The sequence below is a fragment of the Rutidosis leptorrhynchoides genome, chromosome 2 (genome assembly GCF_046630445.1).
Source record: "Rutidosis leptorrhynchoides isolate AG116_Rl617_1_P2 chromosome 2, CSIRO_AGI_Rlap_v1, whole genome shotgun sequence".
Classification (NCBI taxonomy): Eukaryota; Viridiplantae; Streptophyta; class Magnoliopsida; order Asterales; family Asteraceae; genus Rutidosis; species Rutidosis leptorrhynchoides.
Genome location: NC_092334.1, coordinates 430,714,822 through 430,728,604, shown reverse-complemented (window position 1 = coordinate 430,728,604; position 13,783 = coordinate 430,714,822).

Here is a 13,783-nt window from a genome sequence, read left to right as displayed (position 1 = left end):
TGTTGTTGAATAATCAGAATGTACTTATACAATTTTTTTTTGTTCAGAATGTAATTGTTAGGGTTTTTAATCACACGTGATTGTTCAGTTGGTAGTCTTATTTAGATGTTACCAAATGCCATCACATGTGATTGTTTTTGTTTTACTGTGCAATTTAAGGTTTTTGTAATCAGATTGTAATTTTTATGGTTTTCAATTACTTGTGATTATACAGTTGTGAAATTACTTCAAAGTCACAATTAGATGTTACCATGCAGTTTTTCATTGTTTTAAAGTTTAATATTTTACATGTTTTACAGTTAATCCTACTCGCAAATGCAAGGCTCTAGTAAAAAAGGCTGATTCGAAGCCTAAAACTAAACGAAAAGTTGCTCATGTGAAGGAATTACCCAACTTTAGGCTTAGGACCACTCCTAAGTCATTTGCAGAAGTTATGGCTGCTCTTAATCCTGCCAAAAAGGAATGACTTGCTAATGGTTTAGACTCACATGTTATTATATGTTTTTTTCTGTTAATCTACTGTCTCATTATGCTTTACCAATCACATGTGATTCTGCTCTGCCTATCACATGTGATTGTCCAATCACTTATGATTTATGATAGTCCAATCACTTGTGATTGTCCAATCACTTGTGATTAGCAAAGCAGAATCACATGTGATTGTCCAATCACTTGTGATTGTGCTTTTCCAATCACTTATGATTGCATTCTAAACTTTTTCACCTTATATACAGACATATTGTCGAGAAGTTTGGATTGGTTGATGACTTGAAGAAGTTTTTGTCAAAGAAAATAGCTGAAGATTTGGTCAAATATCCAAATGAGCAGACTTTATTCAATCACATGTTAATGTTAATGTCCAATCACATGTGATTACATTATTCAATCACATGTGATTGAAGTAAAATGAGGTTATGTTTGGATAACACATGTGATTTCTGAAAACCAAACTAATGTTTTATTTTTCTTATTTGATTTTCCAAAAATATGTCTTTGGTAACCATCTAAAAGTCCAGAAGCATCCATTGTGCAACATAATTGAAAAATTGCATCCACGACAAATGCAGCTGCCATGAAAAACTAGAGACAATGTTGTTGATTGTGGTGCATTTGCCATGTTCCACATGGATAGGTTTAGAGCCACACCTGATAGTGATTGGAGTGAGGAGTTGGCGCCCGAATCTTTGGATCAAATATATCAGCTTCAGAAATTGAGACTTCGGTATGCATCAAAGATTCTAACGCATCCTCTCAACAAACATGCAGGCAAGATGTTACAAAACACAAGAACTTTCAACAAATTTCATGGGAAATAAGATTACAGAAAGCTTGTTTTATCTGCACAAAAATCAAGAACAACCCGTGTTGAAAAATCTAAAGAGTACCTATCTCAAAACAATTAAAGTGTTCTCTTTTAACATATAGATCTGTGTTGAACTCCAGACTGTATTTTAATATATGTGGTTTGGTACATGGTATTAATATTAACTATATATGTATGTTTTTGTTGGATGTTATTATAAGTGTTCTCTTTTATCTACTATTGTTTATGGTTTGATTGTTAATTGTTGATCATGTTCATTAAACAACTACATGTTATCTTGCTAGCTAATCACATGTGATTGTCCAATCACTTGTGATTGGCAACGCAGAATCACATGTGATTGTCCAATCACCTGTGATTATGATTGTCCAATCATTTATGATTGTGCTTTCTCAATCACTTGTGATTGTGCTTTTCCAATCACTTGTGATTGCATTCTAACATTTTTCACTTGTGATTGTACAATACAAATATGACTAATTCAGAATTGTAACATTATTTGTTCCAACACATAACAAATATTATTAATTCTGAATATATGATTCATAAGCCAACACATAACAATCACTTGTGATTAATCACTTGTGATTGTACATGCCAATCACTTGTGATTGTACAATACAAACATGACTAATTCAGAATTGTAACAATCACCTGTACCAAATATGACTAATTCAGAATTATACCAACACTTGTACCAACACATAACAAATATGATTCATAAGCCAACACATAATTATTTTTGTGATTATGCTTGATAATCACTTGTGATTGTCTCATTCAGTCACTTGTGATTATGCACGCCAATCACTTGATTCTGCATGCTAAAACATGTGACTCTGCAAGCAATCAAATATGATTCATAATCCAACACATAACAAATATGTCTAATTCAGAATTGTATGAAAATAAAAAACACGAAATGTTAATATCAGAATTCACATTCACAATTGTACGAAAATAGAAAAAAATTAAAAAAATGTCTGACTAATTCAATAGTAACATCAGATTTATGTACCATATTCAGTGTGATGTGGTTCTTCTATTTTTTGTTACAAGCCCTTGAATTGTGATTCAACGACCACATTTACCGCAACGACTCTTTCTCTTTTTGCTTTCCTTTATTCTCTTCTCTTTTCCACTCATCAGACGCTTATCATTTGCACATCCTTTGTAGTTCCACCTGATGTTTCGTTTTTACATTTTGCAGTTGTCTTTGGAGTATCAATACCTGTGTAGAACAAATAACACATGTCATTTGAATGTTTAACTGAAATAAGCAGGTATCACAGATAAAAACAAAAGATTGAAGCAACAAACACATAAGATTTGTACTCAATAGATCAGTTACACCCATTTATATCACAGATTATCTAACAATCACATGTTATTTAGCAAGAACAAATTGCATAATAAGAGATAATCACATAATGTATTATCATAAAGCGTAATCACATGTGATTGAATTAGTAAAAATTTACAACGGGTCGATTTTATATTCATTATAATGATCAATATCAATTTAAATCACAGTAATGTATTCTCATAAAACACTTACAAGTGATTTTTTTACAAGAATTCACATGTGATTTTACGTGAAATTACTTAAAGTCACAGGTACTGTTTCATCAGAATCTAATCACATGTGATTGAAGAAGAAAAAATATACATACCTTCAGCATTCTGGATTTCGTTGAGTTCTTCATCACTGATATAGATTTCTGGTTCCATTGCTTAAATTGAAGGTGAATATGAATTGATTTGAGTAACGAATTCGCATATCAAGCAATTCGGAGTGGAACGACTGTTTATCAATCTTTTTTTCACTAATCGACGTTAATGACGGTTTGCAAATCTTACAATCAGCAATCGGAGTCAATTAATTGTGTTAACAAAGGTGAAGATCACCGATTAATCGTCGGAAAACCTTTCAATCGCCATCAATAGCTGTTTAGGGTTCCATCGAGAGCTGTAAATGAGTTAATGTGTTTATTTTGCAAAATGACCGTAATACTTTAACACCCCGAGATTTTTTTTTTTTTAAATACAGCGGAAGACCAATTTATCAGCTACATTATATATATATATATATATATATATATATATATATATATATATATATATATATATATATATATATATATATATATATATATAATCCTCTTAATGATAAACATGTTAATAAATAAATGATCGGGTGTTATACTAAAACATAAATACAACTTTAATAGAAAAGACGCGACATCAGAGTTCCGACTAGTCAAACATATCTCTCAACAATCCATCTCCCTGGAATCTATCAAGTATGCAACAGTCATCCTGCAAGGAAGAGGAGGGGATTAGCACGAAGCTAAGTGAGTGCAACTAACTACAGGTAATAGTATACAGGAACCGTCATACTAATCATGTCACGTAGTCTAACACATAAACATCACCCAAGTGCCGTCTACAGAGACTCTGGCAGCTCGACCAAACCATTAACCACCAGCTGATCGGACTGGGGCTTACCAGAAGTTCCTCCACCACCGTGTTGTATATATATAATCCACACGCAACGGACGCGTCATTCACATATATATACACCACGATTGTCTAGGCCACCACATAAGGAACCCAACCCGTAGGTTGATCTCTCCTACCGAGGCCACCACACAATAGGGACGCACTGGGCTCCAGCAGAGAAGCATTAACCAACATACAGTCATCACAACGTACTAACTAATTGTATCAGTAAGTATAGCTAACAAGCATGGAAATCATAATATAACATGCTACTCTATACTATGTTCTCCAGTTAGTCCCACTCACCGATACCGGCATCACTCGGTAGTCTAATATCACCGAGTCTTCTCCTCGTCTGTATCACCTGAAAACAATACTCACAAGTTAGTAAATCATATTCCAAATACTAACAATATCACAATCACAATGTGTATATACACACACACACACACAAATATATATATATATATATATATACCTACTACACACATACATATATACATTCACTAACGTCATATAAGTGCGTGCAAAACAAACATACACGCTAAAACCCCTTTTTCTGACCAAAATAAATTTAATCTAGCTTCCTAAAAGCTTACCATTGTAAAGTACTCTTCATTACAATTCCAACAATATTTGATTCATCAAAAACAGAGTTACGGTTCAAAAGTTATGACCAAAACAAGTTTTCAGAAAAAGCTGACCAGACGCAACCGCACGGATGCACCTGCAACCACCCAAAAACACCTGAAACCGTACGGTTGCACCCTGCAACTGCACGGGTGCTGTTCATCAGCACCAGGACGCTGTTTGGATAGATTTTGACACCAAAATGAAGATTTCGAGCTATTTTTGGTCAATTTAAGGTCCACGAAACTTATCTAATATATATAGATCGATTATCAAGCATCCAATAACATTAACAAACACTTCTAAGTAAGATTTAAGCAAGAATTCAACAAAAACCTTAAGAACACACTTTTGTACAAATTCTTAGATTAATCTCATTTCAAGCATGTTATTGATCGATTGACAGTCCACAAAGCTCATATAACATACAAACAACATATATTGAGCATCTAACAAGCTTAACTAATATCAATTAGTAAGATTCAAGCATAAAATTCATAAAAAAACCCATTTAGACCCAAAACTCAATTTCCATGAATTAAGGCACGAATTCAAGCAAACAAACCTGATTAGATGATCACAAGGATGCTAGAAATCAGTCACTAAAGCCTCTTGATTCAATTTATCACTTGGATTGGATTAGGGTTTGTGAAGGAGATAAACAAGTACGGGTTCTAAATAGAACTTTCAAGAAAAATGAGAGAAAAGCTGACTCCAAGCTTATATATTAGTGTTAAACACAATACCCCATCACACACGGGTATTTACCAGTTATCTGATATCTTTCGTACGTAGTTTGGTGACCCAAGCGAAGTCCAATTTAAATAAACAACCTGTTTTGTTACCCTTGTCACAAACTGATCTTAAATACACAAATAATTATAAACATATAATTATTAAAATCACTAATTAACACCATACAAGGGCAATTTGGTCATTTTCACCTAGGCCCGATCTCAGGATGTTACAAATCTATCCTCTTAAAGAGATTCCATCCTCGGAATCTGGTCAATCAAGGTCAACAAAGGTCATGGTTATTACAAACCACCACAACGGTTACAACTAGATCTAAGTCAAAACATGTCTTACGGTCATATGCCTTACAAAGCTTCGTCCATTCTCGTAGGTCAAAAGCTAACTTACCGGTCTAAAGTCAAACACACCATCTGCTAGTCTACTACCCAAGTGTCAAGACCCGTTATATGCCGACCTGCAAACTTACTTACTTACTCTACACGATATCCGAATCCTTCCTCACATTCTGCTCTAGAAAACAGTCTTTACCACTGACTAAAGAAATTCAATGCTGAAAACCTGCCGCTATCTAATAACTGAACAAGTCTAATATCGTCTGAATTCCAAACTTGATCTATCATCAATTTTACGAAATACCACGAAAATTCCATCTCAAGCCTAGGTCTTACACACTGACTCTCCAGTCACTACCAATGACCCACTACATGATATCTCTCAATCATGATTTGAGGTTATATTCGAGTCACCTTCATCAAATTTCCTAGATCAACTCAGTCTAAAACAATGAATAATGGTTATCATTTACCTTAGCACACATAAACTTGGCTAATTTCATCTCTACAATATTGCCAAGTCAACTCGGAGGACACTAAATTACCCAAACTCCGTAATTTAATACTTGTTTCAATCCCGATATTTAAGAATTTCGTTGAAATTCGCTTACCTGGGTCAATATTCACCCAATTATTCAACAACTAAATCGTAATTCAGGTCAACTCAATTATAGTAGAAATGATTACCAACCCAATTTCAATTCAATTCAATCATTACATCACAAATCTCGAGTAAATAATAACCGTCCTCACGTTCCAGAAGTAATTATCAAAGTGTTAATTCCCTCAAGTAACATCAATACACATGCCCAACATTACTACAGTTACATCAAAAAGATTATCACTTGGTTATATTGTTATCAAAACCAACAAATTTAACCCCCTTAACCAAGAATTACACAAGGTCTAGGTACATCACATACTAGAGTCACTAAATACCGCTATCGACTCACCACTTTATATCGATCAATTTCGTCTTAGGGTTATTTCCTGAATCATTTTCATCGAATTTTCAGTATTACTTAGGTCCGTGTCACAGGTCAAAGACTAACACTATCCTCTATACACAAAGAAAATATCCAATTCTTCAAATAATTTAACGCTAGGTCAACACTGATCACAATAAAACAACCCGATATCTGCAGATAAATACCTAGTTCAAACTCATTATTTAAGAGTTTCGTCATAAATTACTCATCTAGGTCGATACTTACCCGAAATTCATCACTAAAAGCATGCTTTATTCATACCATCATTAGAAGAAACACTTACAAATGCAATATTAAACCAACATTAATCATTCGAACATGGATTTCAAGTCAACGATATCCACTAACACAAGCAATAAACATCCATCTAACAATTAAGTCCGTCAAATGACATCAATACACGTGTTTGACATCGCTAAAACTATCTCCAAATCGTATTTAATTTGCTTAGAACTTCATCAGAACCCAAAAACTAAAGCTTATTCGATCATCAATAGCCTAGGTCCAGATATTGTTCAACTAGCATTACCATGACAGAAAAGTCAACTCTCGATCAACAATCATCGAAAATCGCATTAATCGTCAAACAACATCCGATCTAACACTTGTTACATCTCTTCCGACTCTCGAAACTACTGTATAATTTACTACAATGTATTTCCGTTGGCCAGACGTAATACATCATTCTAAATCACACTTTCTTTCGAGTATTTCGGAACAAGATCTTAATCGAGTTCATCAATACAACACGGTCTATTTTCTCAAATCACTGGTAGTTATAAATTTCCACTCTATCTCAAACTAATAGATTTTAAAGTCTAAGACTATCAAAATCGCAAGAAGTCTTGAAAGAAAACATCTAACTCGGTTCTAGTTCGATCTTAATTCTACTAAGTCCTCCTTAGTAACCACATTTGTAACTCTGATCCAACATCTAATAAACCATACCTACTTACACCGTCTTATTTGCCAATACTATTATCGTCTGTCCTCGACCTTACATTCAAATCTTCAAAAGACAGAATATTCACAACAGTCACTATCGAACTACCAGATCAATGATTCTAGCTTAACAGTAATATGATCAATGTTCTAGTCACGTCTCATGACCTAGTCAAGATTCATCATAATTCAGCTTGAACTGAATCCCTATTCCTGTTAAGGTCTTCTTTGCTTCCAAGAAAGTCACTAAATGAACGTCTCATATACTGGCATCTAATGAGTCGCATCATTTCACCAATGTCAACAAATTTTTAGGTCAACTCTACGGGTCCTACATAGCTAGTCAAATCCTACAACGGTACAGCCAGGCTAGTAATACTCCTCTCACAACAACAAAACATAGTTTTTTCCTATCTTTAGTCAAGACTACATGGAAAGCTCCGTTCAAACTTACTTCACAAAGGTCACCACCAACTCACATGAGTCTATGGTAGGAAAAACGATTCCTCAAGGTCTTACTACAGTTACAATCATCTGAACCAAAAGTCAACATCAAACGTGATACGCAAACCACCTACATATGACAGCAACAAACAGGGTCCGGGTCCTCTTATGAGAAGACAAGGAAACTACTACTCTATTCCAATCCTTATGGGCCACTACATGTGTCCCGTCGATCCATGGGAAGTAATTACATTTCACCTAAGTCCAACACAACAAGTCCCGTCATACTATAATATCATAGGGTCCGTCATCTACTGGTTCAGTCACGGTCAACAAGCATGAAGACTACACTTCACATAGTTACTCAATAGGGTTCGGGACTTTCACTAATCATCAAGGGGTCACTACCCTAATCAGTCTGTATGAGTCACTACGGGTGTCTCATCAGTCAATGGTACAGAAAGGACTTCATATTCATCTTGGTTAACCCTGAGAAATCATTCACCTTAATTCTTCTAGTCTAGGCCAACAATAGTCTCTCGTATAGTATAACAGGCCATATAACAAACAATTAACAGTAACATGACACCATATCACAAAGGTCATATCTATAAAGTCTCACAGAATATGGCAGTCAGCCTAAGGGAATAAAATCCCGATAGTGGCAGGGTAGCCCCAGACACAATCGTCGTAACTATGTCTGTCAACTCTCATATACTTCTATCTTACAAGTATAATCAATCAATCGCAACTTGAGACACTAATCGTCACAGATTAACATTACAACTAACACTAAATTCGATAAAGGCGGGAACTCAATCTACAGGTACAATAATAATAATTACAGTAATATAACAAGAATGTACCATTATGAATACGAAGACATCTTATATATCTATCAACACCTCGATCGCACCTGCACCCTTGACCCTCATCAACAATGCAACTGAATCCTTATCCTTGGAGCCATGTCAACTGATACTTGTCAATTCCTTCATCCAAATCGGCATCAAATACATCCACCGAAGTTCTGTCAGCACTGAGGGTCAACGGGGCACCAGTAAGGTGGAATCGATCTTCATACCTGTCTTATCACAACATCTCACACACAATAGCTTAGTAGATAATCTGTTAGTTTCTGCCAACTAACTCTTCAATACCTACTTCATTCACTTAACCCACCCCCAAGATATGTTTGACTCGACACACGGTTTGGGAACATGTCACTTTCGTGTACATGCTGCCAAACCTACGCTCTGATACCAACTTTTAACACCCCAGATTTTTTTTTAAATACAGCGGAAGACCAATTTATCAGCTACATTATATAAACATGTATATATATATATATATATATATATATATATATATATATATATATATATATATATATATATATATATATATAATCCTATTAATGATAAACATGTTAATAAATAAATGATCGGGTGTTATACTAAAACATAAATACAACTTTAATAGAAAAGATGCGACATCAGAGTTCTGACTAGTCAAACATATCTCTCAACAATCCATCTCCCTGGAATCTATCAAGTATGCAACAGTCAACCTGCAGGGAAGAGGAGGGGGTTAGCATGAAGCTAAGTGAGTACAACTAACTACATGTAATAGTATACAGGAACCGTCATACTAATCATGTCACGTAGTCTAACACATAAACATCACCCAAGTGCCGTCTACAGAGACTCTGGCGGCTCGGCCAAACCATTAACCACCAGCTGATCGGACTTGGCTTACCAGAAGTTCCTCCACCACCGTATTGTATATATATAATCCACACACGACGGACGCGTCATTAACATATATATAAACCACGATTGTCTAGGCCACCACATGAGGAACCCAACCCGCAGGTTGATCTCTCCTACCGAGGCCACCACACAATAGGGACGCACTGAGCTCCAGCAGACAAGCATTAACCAACATGCAGTCATCACAACGTACTAACTAGCTGTATCAGTAAGTATAGCTAATAAGCATGGCAATCATAATATAACATGCTACTCTATACTATGTTCTCCAGTTAGTCCCACTCACCGATACCGGCATCACTCGGTAGTCTAATATCACCGAGTCTTCTCCTCTTCTGTATCACCTGAAAACAATACTCACAAGTTAGTAAATCATATTCCAAATACTAACAATATCACAATCACAATGTGTATATATATATACATACACACACACACAAAAAAAAATATATATATATATATATATATATATATATATATATATATATATATATATATATATATATATATATATATACCTACTACACACACACATATATACACTTATATACATGCACACATACTCCATCACAACATTAAAACAAGTCATAACATCTTATAATCATCATTGGATAAGTCTACAACCTAATTCCATTCACTAACGTCATATAAGTGCGTGCAAAACAAACATACATGCTAAAACCCTTTTTTCTGACCAAAATAAATTTGATCTAGCTTCCTAAAAGTTTACCATTGTAAAGTAATCTTCATTACAATTCCAACGATATTTTATTCATCAAAAACGGAGTTACAGTTCAAAAGTTATGACCAAAACAAGTTTTCAGAAAAAGCTGACCAGACGCAACCGCACGAATGCATCTGCAACCGTACGGTTGCACCTGCAACCACCAAAAAACACCTGCAACCATATGGTTGCACCCTGCATCTATACGGTTGTAGCCTGCAACCGCACGGGTGCTGTTCATCAGCACCAGGATGCTGTTTGGACCGATTTTGACACCAAAATGAAGATTTCGAGCTATTTTTGGTCAATTTAAGGTCCACGAAACTTATCTAATATATATAGATCGATTATCAAGCATCCAATAACATTAACAAACACTTCTAAGCAAGATTTAAGCAAGAATTCAACAAAACCTCAAGAACACACTTTTGTACAAATTCTTAGATTAATCTCATTTCAAGCATGTTATTGATCGATTGACAGTCCACAAAGCTCATATAACATACAAACAACATATATTGAGCATCTAACAAGCTTAACTAACATCAATTAGCAAGATTCAAGCATAAAATTCATAAAAAACCCATTTAGACCCAAAACCCAATTTCCATGAATTAAGGCATGAATTCAAGCAAACAAACCTGATTAGATGATCATAAGGATGCTAGAAATGAGTCACTAAAGCCTCTTGATTCAATTTATCACTTGGATTGGATTAGGGTTTGTGAAGGAGATAAACAAGTACGGGTTCTAAATAGAACTTTCAAGAAAAATGAGAGGGAACGCTGACTCCAAGCTTATATATTAGTGTTAAACACAATACCCCATCACACACGGATATTTACCAGTTATCTGATATCTTTCGTACGTAGTTTGGTGACCCAAGCGAAGTCTAATTTAAATAAACAAACCTGTTCTGTAACCCTTGTCACAAACTGGTCTTAACCAAATACACAAATAATTATAAACATATAATTATTAAAATCACTAATTAACACCATACAAGGGCAATTTGGTCATTTTCACCTAGGCCCGATCTCAGGATGTTACAAATACTGAAATGTCCCGTTAATATTGATTATAAACGTTCCATATTAATTGATTTCGTTGCGAGGTTTTGACCTCTACATGAGACGTTTTTCAAAGACTGCATTCATTTTTAAAACAACCATAATCTTTATTTTATCAATAAAGGTTTTAAAACCATTACGTAGATTATCAAATAATGATAATCTAAAATATACTGTTTACACACGACCATTACATAATGGTTTACAATAGAAATATATTACATCGACATATGTTTCTTGAATGCAGTTTTTACACAATATCATACAAACATGGACTCCAAATCTTGTCCTTATTTTAGTATGCAACAGCGGAAGCTCTTAGTATTCACCAGAGAATAAACATGCTTTAAACGTCAACAAAAAAATGTTGGTGAGTTATAGGTTTAACCTATATATATCAAATCGTAACAATAGACCACAAGATTTCATATTTCAATACACATCTCATACATAGAGATAAAAATCATTCATATGGTGAACACCTGGTAACCGACATTAACAAGATGCATATATAAGAATATCCCCATCATTCCGGGACACCCTTCGGATATGATATAAATTTCGAAGTACTAAAGCATTCGGTACTTTGGATGGGGTTTGTTAGGCCCAATAGATCTATCTTTAGGATTCGCGTCAATTAGGGTGTCTGTTCTCTAATTCTTAGATTACCAGACTTAATAAAAAGGGGTATATTCGATTTCGATAATTCAACCATAGAATGTAGTTTCACGTACTTGTGTCTATTTTGTAAATCATTTATAAAACATGCATGTATTCTCATCACAAAAATATTAGATTTTAAAAGTGGGACTATAACTCACTTTCACAGATATTTTCTTCCTCGGAAATAAGACTTGGCCAAGGATCGATTCACGAACCTATACAAATATGTACATATATATCAAAGTATGATCAAAATATAATTACAACCATTTTTATTATGTTTTAAAGATTTGAGTGTATTGAGTCAGCTGTCCTCGTTAGTAACCTACAACTAGTTGTCCGCAGTTAGATGTACAGAAATAAATCGATATATATTATCTTGAATCAATCCACGACCCAGTGTATACACGTCTCAGGCTAAATCACAACTCAAAGTATATATATTTTTGAAATCAACCTCAACCCTGTATAGCTAACTCCAACATTACTGCATATAGAGTGTCTATGGTTGTTCCAAATAATATATATACATGGGTCGATATGATATGTCAAAACATTTGCATACGTGTCTATGGTATCCCAAGATTACATAATATATTAGAATATATGTATAATACAATATAAGTTAGCTAGGATATGATTTGTATAGATTTGTTAACATTTCCCGTAGCTAAAAAGATCAAAAATATCCAATCTTGTTTTACCCATAACTTCTTCATTTTAAATCCATTTTGAGTGAATCAAATTGCTATGGTTTCATATTGAACTCTAATTTAAGAATCCAAACAGAAAAAGTATAGGTTTATAGTCAGAAATTTAAGTTACATGTCAATTACTAAAGAGGTAGTCATTTCCGTCGAAAGAACGACATCTTGATGACCATTTTGAAAAACATACTTTCACTTTGAGTTTAACCAAGATTTTTGGATATAGTTTCATGTTCATATGAAAAATCATTTTCCCAGAAGAACAACTTTTAAATCAAATTTTATCATAGTTTTTAATTATCCAAACCAAAACAGCCCCCGGTTTCACTACGACGGCGTATATCCGATTTTATGGTGTTCATCGTGTTTCCAGGTTTTAAATCATTAAGTTAGCATATCATATAGATATAGAACATGTGTTTAGTTGATTTTAAAAGTCAAGTTAGAAGGATTAACTTTTGTTTACGAACAAGTTTAGAATTAACTAAACTATGTTCTAGTGATTACAAGTTTAAACCTTCGAATAAGATAGCTTTATATGTATGAATCGAATGATGTTATGAACATCATTACTACCTCAAGTTTTCTGGATAAAACTAATGGAAATGAAAAAAATGGATCTAGCTTCAAAGGATCCTTGGATGACTTGAAAGTTCTTGAAGCAGAATCATGACACGAAAACAGTTCAAGTAAGATTTTCACTCAAAATAAGATTGTTATAGTTGTAGAAATTGAATCAAAATTTGAATATGAATATTACCTTGAATTAGAAAGATAACCTACTGTAAATAAGAAAGGTTTCTTGATCTTAGATGATTACTTGGAATGGATTAGAAAGCTCGGAAGTAGACTTACAAATTTGGAAGTATTCCTTGATTTTTATAAAACTATACTTATGGAATTTATGAAGAACACTTAGAACTTGAAG